The sequence below is a fragment of the Styela clava genome, unplaced genomic scaffold (genome assembly GCF_964204865.1).
Source record: "Styela clava unplaced genomic scaffold, kaStyClav1.hap1.2 HAP1_SCAFFOLD_46, whole genome shotgun sequence".
Classification (NCBI taxonomy): domain Eukaryota; kingdom Metazoa; phylum Chordata; class Ascidiacea; order Stolidobranchia; family Styelidae; genus Styela; species Styela clava.
This window is the reverse complement of record NW_027556664.1, coordinates 65,001-80,000: the sequence shown is the minus strand read 5'-3', so window position 1 is coordinate 80,000 and position 15,000 is coordinate 65,001. Positions and strand designations below refer to the sequence as shown.

The window sequence follows — 15,000 nt, the reverse complement described above, 5'->3', positions numbered from 1 at the left end:
AAAGAGCGGTGCGGGGCCGGTCGGAGCGCACCCTTTTCTAGGTGGCTGGCGGGCGAGAGAGTGCTGCGTCGCCGGCATCGGCGTCGAAAGAAGCCGAGCCAAAAAAAGTTAAAGTACAAACGTGCAAGCATACTAACCTAACCCTAGGTAAGGCATGTCAGAGCGAAAGACAGTAATTTCGAATGAGCCATGAAAGAGCGGTGCGGGGCCGGTCGGAGCGCACCCTTTTCTCGGTGGCTGGCGGGCGAGAGAGTGCTGCGTCGCCGGCATCGGCGTCGAAAGAAGCCGAGCCGAAAAAAGTTAAAGTACAAACGTGCAAGCATACTAACCTAACCCTAGGTAAGGCATGTCAGAGCGAAAGACAGTAATTTCGAATGAGCCAAGAAAGAGCGGTGCGGGGCCGGTCGGAGCGCACCCTTTTCTCGGTGGCTGGCGGGCGAGAGAGTGCTGCGTCGCCGGCATCGGCGTCGAAAGAAGCCGAGCCGAAAAAAGTTAAAGTACAAACGTGCAAGCATACTAACCTAACCCTAGGTAAGGCATGTCAGAGCGAAAGACAGTAATTTCGAATGAGCCAAGAAAGAGCGGTGCGGGGCCGGTCGGAGCGCACCCTTTTCTAGGTGGCTGGCGGGCGAGAGAGTGCTGCGTCGCCGGCATCGGCGTCGAAAGAAGCCGAGCCAAAAAAAGTTAAAGTACAAACGTGCAAGCATACTAACCTAACCCTAGGTAAGGCATGTCAGAGCGAAAGACAGTAATTTCGAATGAGCCATGAAAGAGCGGTGCGGGGCCGGTCGGAGCGCACCCTTTTCTCGGTGGCTGGCGGGCGAGAGAGTGCTGCGTCGCCGGCATCGGCGTCGAAAGAAGCCGAGCCGAAAAAAGTTAATGTACAAACGTGCAAGCATACTAACCTAACCCTAGGTAAGGCATGTCAGAGCGAAAGACAGTAATTTCGAATGAGCCAAGAAAGAGCGGTGCGGGGCCGGTCGGAGCGCACCCTTTTCTCGGTGGCTGGCGGGCGAGAGAGTGCTGCGTCGCCGGCATCGGCGTCGAAAGAAGCCGAGCCGAAAAAAGTTAATGTACAAACGTGCAAGCATACTAACCTAACCCTAGGTAAGGCATGTCAGAGCGAAAGACAGTAAACTCGAATGAGCCATGAAAGAGCGGTGCGGGGCCGGTCGGAGCGCACCCTTTTCTCGGTGGCTGGCGGGCGAGAGAGTGCTGCGTCGCCGGCATCGGCGTCGAAAGAAGCCGAGCCGAAAAAAGTTAAAGTACAAACGTGCAAGCATACTAACCTAACCCTAGGTAAGGCATGTCAGAGCGAAAGACAGTAATTTCGAATGAGCCAAGAAAGAGCGGTGCGGGGCCGGTCGGAGCGCACCCTTTTCTAGGTGGCTGGCGGGCGAGAGAGTGCTGCGTCGCCGGCATCGGCGTCGAAAGAAGCCGAGCCAAAAAAAGTTAAAGTACAAACGTGCAAGCATACTAACCTAACCCTAGGTAAGGCATGTCAGAGCGAAAGACAGTAATTTCGAATGAGCCATGAAAGAGCGGTGCGGGGCCGGTCGGAGCGCACCCTTTTCTCGGTGGCTGGCGGGCGAGAGAGTGCTGCGTCGCCGGCATCGGCGTCGAAAGAAGCCGAGCCGAAAAAAGTTAAAGTACAAACGTGCAAGCATACTAACCTAACCCTAGGTAAGGCATGTCAGAGCGAAAGACAGTAATTTCGAATGAGCCAAGAAAGAGCGGTGCGGGGCCGGTCGGAGCGCACCCTTTTCTCGGTGGCTGGCGGGCGAGAGAGTGCTGCGTCGCCGGCATCGGCGTCGAAAGAAGCCGAGCCAAAAAAAGTTAAAGTACAAACGTGCAAGCATACTAACCTAACCCTAGGTAAGGCATGTCAGAGCGAAAGACAGTAATTTCGAATGAGCCAAGAAAGAGCGGTGCGGGGCCGGTCGGAGCGCACCCTTTTCTCGGTGGCTGGCGGGCGAGAGAGTGCTGCGTCGCCGGCATCGGCGTCGAAAGAAGCCGAGCCGAAAAAAGTTAAAGTACAAACGTGCAAGCATACTAACCTAACCCTAGGTAAGGCATGTCAGAGCGAAAGACAGTAATTTCGAATGAGCCAAGAAAGAGCGGTGCGGGGCCGGTCGGAGCGCACCCTTTTCTAGGTGGCTGGCGGGCGAGAGAGTGCTGCGTCGCCGGCATCGGCGTCGAAAGAAGCCGAGCCAAAAAAAGTTAAAGTACAAACGTGCAAGCATACTAACCTAACCCTAGGTAAGGCATGTCAGAGCGAAAGACAGTAAACTCGAATGAGCCATGAAAGAGCGGTGCGGGGCCGGTCGGAGCGCACCCTTTTCTCGGTGGCTGGCGGGCGAGAGAGTGCTGCGTCGCCGGCATCGGCGTCGAAAGAAGCCGAGCCGAAAAAAGTTAAAGTACAAACGTGCAAGCATACTAACCTAACCCTAGGTAAGGCATGTCAGAGCGAAAGACAGTAATTTCGAATGAGCCAAGAAAGAGCGGTGCGGGGCCGGTCGGAGCGCACCCTTTTCTAGGTGGCTGGCGGGCGAGAGAGTGCTGCGTCGCCGGCATCGGCGTCGAAAGAAGCCGAGCCAAAAAAAGTTAAAGTACAAACGTGCAAGCATACTAACCTAACCCTAGGTAAGGCATGTCAGAGCGAAAGACAGTAATTTCGAATGAGCCATGAAAGAGCGGTGCGGGGCCGGTCGGAGCGCACCCTTTTCTCGGTGGCTGGCGGGCGAGAGAGTGCTGCGTCGCCGGCATCGGCGTCGAAAGAAGCCGAGCCGAAAAAAGTTAATGTACAAACGTGCAAGCATACTAACCTAACCCTAGGTAAGGCATGTCAGAGCGAAAGACAGTAATTTCGAATGAGCCAAGAAAGAGCGGTGCGGGGCCGGTCGGAGCGCACCCTTTTCTCGGTGGCTGGCGGGCGAGAGAGTGCTGCGTCGCCGGCATCGGCGTCGAAAGAAGCCGAGCCGAAAAAAGTTAATGTACAAACGTGCAAGCATACTAACCTAACCCTAGGTAAGGCATGTCAGAGCGAAAGACAGTAAACTCGAATGAGCCATGAAAGAGCGGTGCGGGGCCGGTCGGAGCGCACCCTTTTCTCGGTGGCTGGCGGGCGAGAGAGTGCTGCGTCGCCGGCATCGGCGTCGAAAGAAGCCGAGCCGAAAAAAGTTAAAGTACAAACGTGCAAGCATACTAACCTAACCCTAGGTAAGGCATGTCAGAGCGAAAGACAGTAATTTCGAATGAGCCAAGAAAGAGCGGTGCGGGGCCGGTCGGAGCGCACCCTTTTCTAGGTGGCTGGCGGGCGAGAGAGTGCTGCGTCGCCGGCATCGGCGTCGAAAGAAGCCGAGCCAAAAAAAGTTAAAGTACAAACGTGCAAGCATACTAACCTAACCCTAGGTAAGGCATGTCAGAGCGAAAGACAGTAATTTCGAATGAGCCATGAAAGAGCGGTGCGGGGCCGGTCGGAGCGCACCCTTTTCTCGGTGGCTGGCGGGCGAGAGAGTGCTGCGTCGCCGGCATCGGCGTCGAAAGAAGCCGAGCCGAAAAAAGTTAAAGTACAAACGTGCAAGCATACTAACCTAACCCTAGGTAAGGCATGTCAGAGCGAAAGACAGTAATTTCGAATGAGCCAAGAAAGAGCGGTGCGGGGCCGGTCGGAGCGCACCCTTTTCTAGGTGGCTGGCGGGCGAGAGAGTGCTGCGTCGCCGGCATCGGCGTCGAAAGAAGCCGAGCCAAAAAAAGTTAAAGTACAAACGTGCAAGCATACTAACCTAACCCTAGGTAAGGCATGTCAGAGCGAAAGACAGTAATTTCGAATGAGCCAAGAAAGAGCGGTGCGGGGCCGGTCGGAGCGCACCCTTTTCTAGGTGGCTGGCGGGCGAGAGAGTGCTGCGTCGCCGGCATCGGCGTCGAAAGAAGCCGAGCCAAAAAAAGTTAAAGTACAAACGTGCAAGCATACTAACCTAACCCTAGGTAAGGCATGTCAGAGCGAAAGACAGTAATTTCGAATGAGCCAAGAAAGAGCGGTGCGGGGCCGGTCGGAGCGCACCCTTTTCTCGGTGGCTGGCGGGCGAGAGAGTGCTGCGTCGCCGGCATCGGCGTCGAAAGAAGCCGAGCCGAAAAAAGTTAAAGTACAAACGTGCAAGCATACTAACCTAACCCTAGGTAAGGCATGTCAGAGCGAAAGACAGTAATTTCGAATGAGCCAAGAAAGAGCGGTGCGGGGCCGGTCGGAGCGCACCCTTTTCTAGGTGGCTGGCGGGCGAGAGAGTGCTGCGTCGCCGGCATCGGCGTCGAAAGAAGCCGAGCCAAAAAAAGTTAAAGTACAAACGTGCAAGCATACTAACCTAACCCTAGGTAAGGCATGTCAGAGCGAAAGACAGTAAACTCGAATGAGCCATGAAAGAGCGGTGCGGGGCCGGTCGGAGCGCACCCTTTTCTCGGTGGCTGGCGGGCGAGAGAGTGCTGCGTCGCCGGCATCGGCGTCGAAAGAAGCCGAGCCGAAAAAAGTTAAAGTACAAACGTGCAAGCATACTAACCTAACCCTAGGTAAGGCATGTCAGAGCGAAAGACAGTAATTTCGAATGAGCCAAGAAAGAGCGGTGCGGGGCCGGTCGGAGCGCACCCTTTTCTAGGTGGCTGGCGGGCGAGAGAGTGCTGCGTCGCCGGCATCGGCGTCGAAAGAAGCCGAGCCAAAAAAAGTTAAAGTACAAACGTGCAAGCATACTAACCTAACCCTAGGTAAGGCATGTCAGAGCGAAAGACAGTAATTTCGAATGAGCCATGAAAGAGCGGTGCGGGGCCGGTCGGAGCGCACCCTTTTCTCGGTGGCTGGCGGGCGAGAGAGTGCTGCGTCGCCGGCATCGGCGTCGAAAGAAGCCGAGCCGAAAAAAGTTAATGTACAAACGTGCAAGCATACTAACCTAACCCTAGGTAAGGCATGTCAGAGCGAAAGACAGTAATTTCGAATGAGCCAAGAAAGAGCGGTGCGGGGCCGGTCGGAGCGCACCCTTTTCTCGGTGGCTGGCGGGCGAGAGAGTGCTGCGTCGCCGGCATCGGCGTCGAAAGAAGCCGAGCCGAAAAAAGTTAATGTACAAACGTGCAAGCATACTAACCTAACCCTAGGTAAGGCATGTCAGAGCGAAAGACAGTAAACTCGAATGAGCCATGAAAGAGCGGTGCGGGGCCGGTCGGAGCGCACCCTTTTCTCGGTGGCTGGCGGGCGAGAGAGTGCTGCGTCGCCGGCATCGGCGTCGAAAGAAGCCGAGCCGAAAAAAGTTAAAGTACAAACGTGCAAGCATACTAACCTAACCCTAGGTAAGGCATGTCAGAGCGAAAGACAGTAATTTCGAATGAGCCAAGAAAGAGCGGTGCGGGGCCGGTCGGAGCGCACCCTTTTCTAGGTGGCTGGCGGGCGAGAGAGTGCTGCGTCGCCGGCATCGGCGTCGAAAGAAGCCGAGCCAAAAAAAGTTAAAGTACAAACGTGCAAGCATACTAACCTAACCCTAGGTAAGGCATGTCAGAGCGAAAGACAGTAATTTCGAATGAGCCATGAAAGAGCGGTGCGGGGCCGGTCGGAGCGCACCCTTTTCTCGGTGGCTGGCGGGCGAGAGAGTGCTGCGTCGCCGGCATCGGCGTCGAAAGAAGCCGAGCCGAAAAAAGTTAAAGTACAAACGTGCAAGCATACTAACCTAACCCTAGGTAAGGCATGTCAGAGCGAAAGACAGTAATTTCGAATGAGCCAAGAAAGAGCGGTGCGGGGCCGGTCGGAGCGCACCCTTTTCTAGGTGGCTGGCGGGCGAGAGAGTGCTGCGTCGCCGGCATCGGCGTCGAAAGAAGCCGAGCCAAAAAAAGTTAAAGTACAAACGTGCAAGCATACTAACCTAACCCTAGGTAAGGCATGTCAGAGCGAAAGACAGTAATTTCGAATGAGCCAAGAAAGAGCGGTGCGGGGCCGGTCGGAGCGCACCCTTTTCTCGGTGGCTGGCGGGCGAGAGAGTGCTGCGTCGCCGGCATCGGCGTCGAAAGAAGCCGAGCCGAAAAAAGTTAAAGTACAAACGTGCAAGCATACTAACCTAACCCTAGGTAAGGCATGTCAGAGCGAAAGACAGTAATTTCGAATGAGCCAAGAAAGAGCGGTGCGGGGCCGGTCGGAGCGCACCCTTTTCTAGGTGGCTGGCGGGCGAGAGAGTGCTGCGTCGCCGGCATCGGCGTCGAAAGAAGCCGAGCCAAAAAAAGTTAAAGTACAAACGTGCAAGCATACTAACCTAACCCTAGGTAAGGCATGTCAGAGCGAAAGACAGTAATTTCGAATGAGCCATGAAAGAGCGGTGCGGGGCCGGTCGGAGCGCACCCTTTTCTCGGTGGCTGGCGGGCGAGAGAGTGCTGCGTCGCCGGCATCGGCGTCGAAAGAAGCCGAGCCGAAAAAAGTTAAAGTACAAACGTGCAAGCATACTAACCTAACCCTAGGTAAGGCATGTCAGAGCGAAAGACAGTAATTTCGAATGAGCCAAGAAAGAGCGGTGCGGGGCCGGTCGGAGCGCACCCTTTTCTAGGTGGCTGGCGGGCGAGAGAGTGCTGCGTCGCCGGCATCGGTGTCGAAAGAAGCCGAGCCAAAAAAAGTTAAAGTACAAACGTGCAAGCATACTAACCTAACCCTAGGTAAGGCATGTCAGAGCGAAAGACAGTAATTTCGAATGAGCCAAGAAAGAGCGGTGCGGGGCCGGTCGGAGCGCACCCTTTTCTCGGTGGCTGGCGGGCGAGAGAGTGCTGCGTCGCCGGCATCGGCGTCGAAAGAAGCCGAGCCGAAAAAAGTTAAAGTACAAACGTGCAAGCATACTAACCTAACCCTAGGTAAGGCATGTCAGAGCGAAAGACAGTAATTTCGAATGAGCCAAGAAAGAGCGGTGCGGGGCCGGTCGGAGCGCACCCTTTTCTAGGTGGCTGGCGGGCGAGAGAGTGCTGCGTCGCCGGCATCGGCGTCGAAAGAAGCCGAGCCAAAAAAAGTTAAAGTACAAACGTGCAAGCATACTAACCTAACCCTAGGTAAGGCATGTCAGAGCGAAAGACAGTAATTTCGAATGAGCCATGAAAGAGCGGTGCGGGGCCGGTCGGAGCGCACCCTTTTCTCGGTGGCTGGCGGGCGAGAGAGTGCTGCGTCGCCGGCATCGGCGTCGAAAGAAGCCGAGCCGAAAAAAGTTAATGTACAAACGTGCAAGCATACTAACCTAACCCTAGGTAAGGCATGTCAGAGCGAAAGACAGTAATTTCGAATGAGCCAAGAAAGAGCGGTGCGGGGCCGGTCGGAGCGCACCCTTTTCTCGGTGGCTGGCGGGCGAGAGAGTGCTGCGTCGCCGGCATCGGCGTCGAAAGAAGCCGAGCCGAAAAAAGTTAATGTACAAACGTGCAAGCATACTAACCTAACCCTAGGTAAGGCATGTCAGAGCGAAAGACAGTAAACTCGAATGAGCCATGAAAGAGCGGTGCGGGGCCGGTCGGAGCGCACCCTTTTCTCGGTGGCTGGCGGGCGAGAGAGTGCTGCGTCGCCGGCATCGGCGTCGAAAGAAGCCGAGCCGAAAAAAGTTAAAGTACAAACGTGCAAGCATACTAACCTAACCCTAGGTAAGGCATGTCAGAGCGAAAGACAGTAATTTCGAATGAGCCAAGAAAGAGCGGTGCGGGGCCGGTCGGAGCGCACCCTTTTCTAGGTGGCTGGCGGGCGAGAGAGTGCTGCGTCGCCGGCATCGGCGTCGAAAGAAGCCGAGCCAAAAAAAGTTAAAGTACAAACGTGCAAGCATACTAACCTAACCCTAGGTAAGGCATGTCAGAGCGAAAGACAGTAATTTCGAATGAGCCATGAAAGAGCGGTGCGGGGCCGGTCGGAGCGCACCCTTTTCTCGGTGGCTGGCGGGCGAGAGAGTGCTGCGTCGCCGGCATCGGCGTCGAAAGAAGCCGAGCCGAAAAAAGTTAAAGTACAAACGTGCAAGCATACTAACCTAACCCTAGGTAAGGCATGTCAGAGCGAAAGACAGTAATTTCGAATGAGCCAAGAAAGAGCGGTGCGGGGCCGGTCGGAGCGCACCCTTTTCTAGGTGGCTGGCGGGCGAGAGAGTGCTGCGTCGCCGGCATCGGCGTCGAAAGAAGCCGAGCCAAAAAAAGTTAAAGTACAAACGTGCAAGCATACTAACCTAACCCTAGGTAAGGCATGTCAGAGCGAAAGACAGTAATTTCGAATGAGCCAAGAAAGAGCGGTGCGGGGCCGGTCGGAGCGCACCCTTTTCTCGGTGGCTGGCGGGCGAGAGAGTGCTGCGTCGCCGGCATCGGCGTCGAAAGAAGCCGAGCCGAAAAAAGTTAAAGTACAAACGTGCAAGCATACTAACCTAACCCTAGGTAAGGCATGTCAGAGCGAAAGACAGTAATTTCGAATGAGCCAAGAAAGAGCGGTGCGGGGCCGGTCGGAGCGCACCCTTTTCTAGGTGGCTGGCGGGCGAGAGAGTGCTGCGTCGCCGGCATCGGCGTCGAAAGAAGCCGAGCCAAAAAAAGTTAAAGTACAAACGTGCAAGCATACTAACCTAACCCTAGGTAAGGCATGTCAGAGCGAAAGACAGTAAACTCGAATGAGCCATGAAAGAGCGGTGCGGGGCCGGTCGGAGCGCACCCTTTTCTCGGTGGCTGGCGGGCGAGAGAGTGCTGCGTCGCCGGCATCGGCGTCGAAAGAAGCCGAGCCGAAAAAAGTTAAAGTACAAACGTGCAAGCATACTAACCTAACCCTAGGTAAGGCATGTCAGAGCGAAAGACAGTAATTTCGAATGAGCCAAGAAAGAGCGGTGCGGGGCCGGTCGGAGCGCACCCTTTTCTAGGTGGCTGGCGGGCGAGAGAGTGCTGCGTCGCCGGCATCGGCGTCGAAAGAAGCCGAGCCAAAAAAAGTTAAAGTACAAACGTGCAAGCATACTAACCTAACCCTAGGTAAGGCATGTCAGAGCGAAAGACAGTAATTTCGAATGAGCCATGAAAGAGCGGTGCGGGGCCGGTCGGAGCGCACCCTTTTCTCGGTGGCTGGCGGGCGAGAGAGTGCTGCGTCGCCGGCATCGGCGTCGAAAGAAGCCGAGCCGAAAAAAGTTAATGTACAAACGTGCAAGCATACTAACCTAACCCTAGGTAAGGCATGTCAGAGCGAAAGACAGTAATTTCGAATGAGCCAAGAAAGAGCGGTGCGGGGCCGGTCGGAGCGCACCCTTTTCTCGGTGGCTGGCGGGCGAGAGAGTGCTGCGTCGCCGGCATCGGCGTCGAAAGAAGCCGAGCCGAAAAAAGTTAATGTACAAACGTGCAAGCATACTAACCTAACCCTAGGTAAGGCATGTCAGAGCGAAAGACAGTAAACTCGAATGAGCCATGAAAGAGCGGTGCGGGGCCGGTCGGAGCGCACCCTTTTCTCGGTGGCTGGCGGGCGAGAGAGTGCTGCGTCGCCGGCATCGGCGTCGAAAGAAGCCGAGCCGAAAAAAGTTAAAGTACAAACGTGCAAGCATACTAACCTAACCCTAGGTAAGGCATGTCAGAGCGAAAGACAGTAATTTCGAATGAGCCAAGAAAGAGCGGTGCGGGGCCGGTCGGAGCGCACCCTTTTCTAGGTGGCTGGCGGGCGAGAGAGTGCTGCGTCGCCGGCATCGGCGTCGAAAGAAGCCGAGCCAAAAAAAGTTAAAGTACAAACGTGCAAGCATACTAACCTAACCCTAGGTAAGGCATGTCAGAGCGAAAGACAGTAATTTCGAATGAGCCATGAAAGAGCGGTGCGGGGCCGGTCGGAGCGCACCCTTTTCTCGGTGGCTGGCGGGCGAGAGAGTGCTGCGTCGCCGGCATCGGCGTCGAAAGAAGCCGAGCCGAAAAAAGTTAAAGTACAAACGTGCAAGCATACTAACCTAACCCTAGGTAAGGCATGTCAGAGCGAAAGACAGTAATTTCGAATGAGCCAAGAAAGAGCGGTGCGGGGCCGGTCGGAGCGCACCCTTTTCTAGGTGGCTGGCGGGCGAGAGAGTGCTGCGTCGCCGGCATCGGCGTCGAAAGAAGCCGAGCCAAAAAAAGTTAAAGTACAAACGTGCAAGCATACTAACCTAACCCTAGGTAAGGCATGTCAGAGCGAAAGACAGTAATTTCGAATGAGCCAAGAAAGAGCGGTGCGGGGCCGGTCGGAGCGCACCCTTTTCTCGGTGGCTGGCGGGCGAGAGAGTGCTGCGTCGCCGGCATCGGCGTCGAAAGAAGCCGAGCCGAAAAAAGTTAAAGTACAAACGTGCAAGCATACTAACCTAACCCTAGGTAAGGCATGTCAGAGCGAAAGACAGTAATTTCGAATGAGCCAAGAAAGAGCGGTGCGGGGCCGGTCGGAGCGCACCCTTTTCTAGGTGGCTGGCGGGCGAGAGAGTGCTGCGTCGCCGGCATCGGCGTCGAAAGAAGCCGAGCCAAAAAAAGTTAAAGTACAAACGTGCAAGCATACTAACCTAACCCTAGGTAAGGCATGTCAGAGCGAAAGACAGTAATTTCGAATGAGCCATGAAAGAGCGGTGCGGGGCCGGTCGGAGCGCACCCTTTTCTCGGTGGCTGGCGGGCGAGAGAGTGCTGCGTCGCCGGCATCGGCGTCGAAAGAAGCCGAGCCGAAAAAAGTTAATGTACAAACGTGCAAGCATACTAACCTAACCCTAGGTAAGGCATGTCAGAGCGAAAGACAGTAATTTCGAATGAGCCAAGAAAGAGCGGTGCGGGGCCGGTCGGAGCGCACCCTTTTCTCGGTGGCTGGCGGGCGAGAGAGTGCTGCGTCGCCGGCATCGGCGTCGAAAGAAGCCGAGCCGAAAAAAGTTAATGTACAAACGTGCAAGCATACTAACCTAACCCTAGGTAAGGCATGTCAGAGCGAAAGACAGTAAACTCGAATGAGCCATGAAAGAGCGGTGCGGGGCCGGTCGGAGCGCACCCTTTTCTCGGTGGCTGGCGGGCGAGAGAGTGCTGCGTCGCCGGCATCGGCGTCGAAAGAAGCCGAGCCGAAAAAAGTTAAAGTACAAACGTGCAAGCATACTAACCTAACCCTAGGTAAGGCATGTCAGAGCGAAAGACAGTAATTTCGAATGAGCCAAGAAAGAGCGGTGCGGGGCCGGTCGGAGCGCACCCTTTTCTAGGTGGCTGGCGGGCGAGAGAGTGCTGCGTCGCCGGCATCGGCGTCGAAAGAAGCCGAGCCAAAAAAAGTTAAAGTACAAACGTGCAAGCATACTAACCTAACCCTAGGTAAGGCATGTCAGAGCGAAAGACAGTAATTTCGAATGAGCCAAGAAAGAGCGGTGCGGGGCCGGTCGGAGCGCACCCTTTTCTCGGTGGCTGGCGGGCGAGAGAGTGCTGCGTCGCCGGCATCGGCGTCGAAAGAAGCCGAGCCGAAAAAAGTTAAAGTACAAACGTGCAAGCATACTAACCTAACCCTAGGTAAGGCATGTCAGAGCGAAAGACAGTAATTTCGAATGAGCCAAGAAAGAGCGGTGCGGGGCCGGTCGGAGCGCACCCTTTTCTAGGTGGCTGGCGGGCGAGAGAGTGCTGCGTCGCCGGCATCGGCGTCGAAAGAAGCCGAGCCAAAAAAAGTTAAAGTACAAACGTGCAAGCATACTAACCTAACCCTAGGTAAGGCATGTCAGAGCGAAAGACAGTAATTTCGAATGAGCCATGAAAGAGCGGTGCGGGGCCGGTCGGAGCGCACCCTTTTCTCGGTGGCTGGCGGGCGAGAGAGTGCTGCGTCGCCGGCATCGGCGTCGAAAGAAGCCGAGCCGAAAAAAGTTAATGTACAAACGTGCAAGCATACTAACCTAACCCTAGGTAAGGCATGTCAGAGCGAAAGACAGTAATTTCGAATGAGCCAAGAAAGAGCGGTGCGGGGCCGGTCGGAGCGCACCCTTTTCTCGGTGGCTGGCGGGCGAGAGAGTGCTGCGTCGCCGGCATCGGCGTCGAAAGAAGCCGAGCCGAAAAAAGTTAATGTACAAACGTGCAAGCATACTAACCTAACCCTAGGTAAGGCATGTCAGAGCGAAAGACAGTAAACTCGAATGAGCCATGAAAGAGCGGTGCGGGGCCGGTCGGAGCGCACCCTTTTCTCGGTGGCTGGCGGGCGAGAGAGTGCTGCGTCGCCGGCATCGGCGTCGAAAGAAGCCGAGCCGAAAAAAGTTAAAGTACAAACGTGCAAGCATACTAACCTAACCCTAGGTAAGGCATGTCAGAGCGAAAGACAGTAATTTCGAATGAGCCAAGAAAGAGCGGTGCGGGGCCGGTCGGAGCGCACCCTTTTCTAGGTGGCTGGCGGGCGAGAGAGTGCTGCGTCGCCGGCATCGGCGTCGAAAGAAGCCGAGCCAAAAAAAGTTAAAGTACAAACGTGCAAGCATACTAACCTAACCCTAGGTAAGGCATGTCAGAGCGAAAGACAGTAATTTCGAATGAGCCATGAAAGAGCGGTGCGGGGCCGGTCGGAGCGCACCCTTTTCTCGGTGGCTGGCGGGCGAGAGAGTGCTGCGTCGCCGGCATCGGCGTCGAAAGAAGCCGAGCCGAAAAAAGTTAAAGTACAAACGTGCAAGCATACTAACCTAACCCTAGGTAAGGCATGTCAGAGCGAAAGACAGTAATTTCGAATGAGCCAAGAAAGAGCGGTGCGGGGCCGGTCGGAGCGCACCCTTTTCTAGGTGGCTGGCGGGCGAGAGAGTGCTGCGTCGCCGGCATCGGCGTCGAAAGAAGCCGAGCCAAAAAAAGTTAAAGTACAAACGTGCAAGCATACTAACCTAACCCTAGGTAAGGCATGTCAGAGCGAAAGACAGTAATTTCGAATGAGCCAAGAAAGAGCGGTGCGGGGCCGGTCGGAGCGCACCCTTTTCTCGGTGGCTGGCGGGCGAGAGAGTGCTGCGTCGCCGGCATCGGCGTCGAAAGAATCCGAGCCGAAAAAAGTTAAAGTACAAACGTGCAAGCATACTAACCTAACCCTAGGTAAGGCATGTCAGAGCGAAAGACAGTAATTTCGAATGAGCCAAGAAAGAGCGGTGCGGGGCCGGTCGGAGCGCACCCTTTTCTAGGTGGCTGGCGGGCGAGAGAGTGCTGCGTCGCCGGCATCGGCGTCGAAAGAAGCCGAGCCAAAAAAAGTTAAAGTACAAACGTGCAAGCATACTAACCTAACCCTAGGTAAGGCATGTCAGAGCGAAAGACAGTAATTTCGAATGAGCCATGAAAGAGCGGTGCGGGGCCGGTCGGAGCGCACCCTTTTCTCGGTGGCTGGCGGGCGAGAGAGTGCTGCGTCGCCGGCATCGGCGTCGAAAGAAGCCGAGCCGAAAAAAGTTAATGTACAAACGTGCAAGCATACTAACCTAACCCTAGGTAAGGCATGTCAGAGCGAAAGACAGTAATTTCGAATGAGCCAAGAAAGAGCGGTGCGGGGCCGGTCGGAGCGCACCCTTTTCTCGGTGGCTGGCGGGCGAGAGAGTGCTGCGTCGCCGGCATCGGCGTCGAAAGAAGCCGAGCCGAAAAAAGTTAATGTACAAACGTGCAAGCATACTAACCTAACCCTAGGTAAGGCATGTCAGAGCGAAAGACAGTAAACTCGAATGAGCCATGAAAGAGCGGTGCGGGGCCGGTCGGAGCGCACCCTTTTCTCGGTGGCTGGCGGGCGAGAGAGTGCTGCGTCGCCGGCATCGGCGTCGAAAGAAGCCGAGCCAAAAAAAGTTAAAGTACAAACGTGCAAGCATACTAACCTAACCCTAGGTAAGGCATGTCAGAGCGAAAGACAGTAATTTCGAATGAGCCATGAAAGAGCGGTGCGGGGCCGGTCGGAGCGCACCCTTTTCTCGGTGGCTGGCGGGCGAGAGAGTGCTGCGTCGCCGGCATCGGCGTCGAAAGAAGCCGAGCCGAAAAAAGTTAAAGTACAAACGTGCAAGCATACTAACCTAACCCTAGGTAAGGCATGTCAGAGCGAAAGACAGTAATTTCGAATGAGCCAAGAAAGAGCGGTGCGGGGCCGGTCGGAGCGCACCCTTTTCTAGGTGGCTGGCGGGCGAGAGAGTGCTGCGTCGCCGGCATCGGCGTCGAAAGAAGCCGAGCCAAAAAAAGTTAAAGTACAAACGTGCAAGCATACTAACCTAACCCTAGGTAAGGCATGTCAGAGCGAAAGACAGTAATTTCGAATGAGCCATGAAAGAGCGGTGCGGGGCCGGTCGGAGCGCACCCTTTTCTCGGTGGCTGGCGGGCGAGAGAGTGCTGCGTCGCCGGCATCGGCGTCGAAAGAAGCCGAGCCGAAAAAAGTTAAAGTACAAACGTGCAAGCATACTAACCTAACCCTAGGTAAGGCATGTCAGAGCGAAAGACAGTAATTTCGAATGAGCCAAGAAAGAGCGGTGCGGGGCCGGTCGGAGCGCACCCTTTTCTCGGTGGCTGGCGGGCGAGAGAGTGCTGCGTCGCCGGCATCGGCGTCGAAAGAAGCCGAGCCGAAAAAAGTTAAAGTACAAACGCGATGCTAATGAGCGAGCCGTTGTCTCGACTAATATGTAGGGGGCGTTCGATCGAGCGTCTGGCTTGAGCGCTTGTCGGCCTAGCAGAACGGTCGCATTGTTATGCCCGGGTTTTAGGCACCGCTGCAGGCGGCCGGCAGAGCTCTTGTTTGTGCGAAACTGAATGGATCGAGCCCGAGAGAGGGCGAGCAAAGAAAAAACGCAAATCGCTCCGCCTGGCACTGCCGGCGAGAGCGTGGACGTCGCGGCCAGCGACTGTCGAAGCCGAGTACGGCCGCAGGCGATCGCCTCGGTCTTAAACGAATGCGACGAGCACGCGCCGGGCGGCCCAGCAAGGGCCGAGCGCAGCTGTCGCAGCTATCTGGTTGATCCTGCCAGTAGTGATATGCTTGTCTCAAAGATTAAGCCATGCAGGTGCAAGTACGAGTTCTCGTAAAGCGAAACTGCGAATGGCTCATTAAATCAGTCTTGGTTTATT

At 55.5% G+C, this 15,000-nt stretch overlaps 1 non-coding gene across 1 annotated transcript in view; it reads left to right on the top strand.

The window, feature by feature from the left end:
* The first annotated feature begins 14,880 nt into the window (after nt 1–14,880).
* LOC144419474 (small subunit ribosomal RNA) overlaps nt 14,881–15,000 on the top strand; it is a 1,810-nt gene continuing 1,690 nt past the window's right edge. The window contains exon 1 of the ribosomal RNA XR_013474090.1: nt 14,881–15,000. This exon is cut by the window's right edge and continues 1,690 nt beyond it. This is a non-coding gene — a ribosomal RNA (small subunit ribosomal RNA).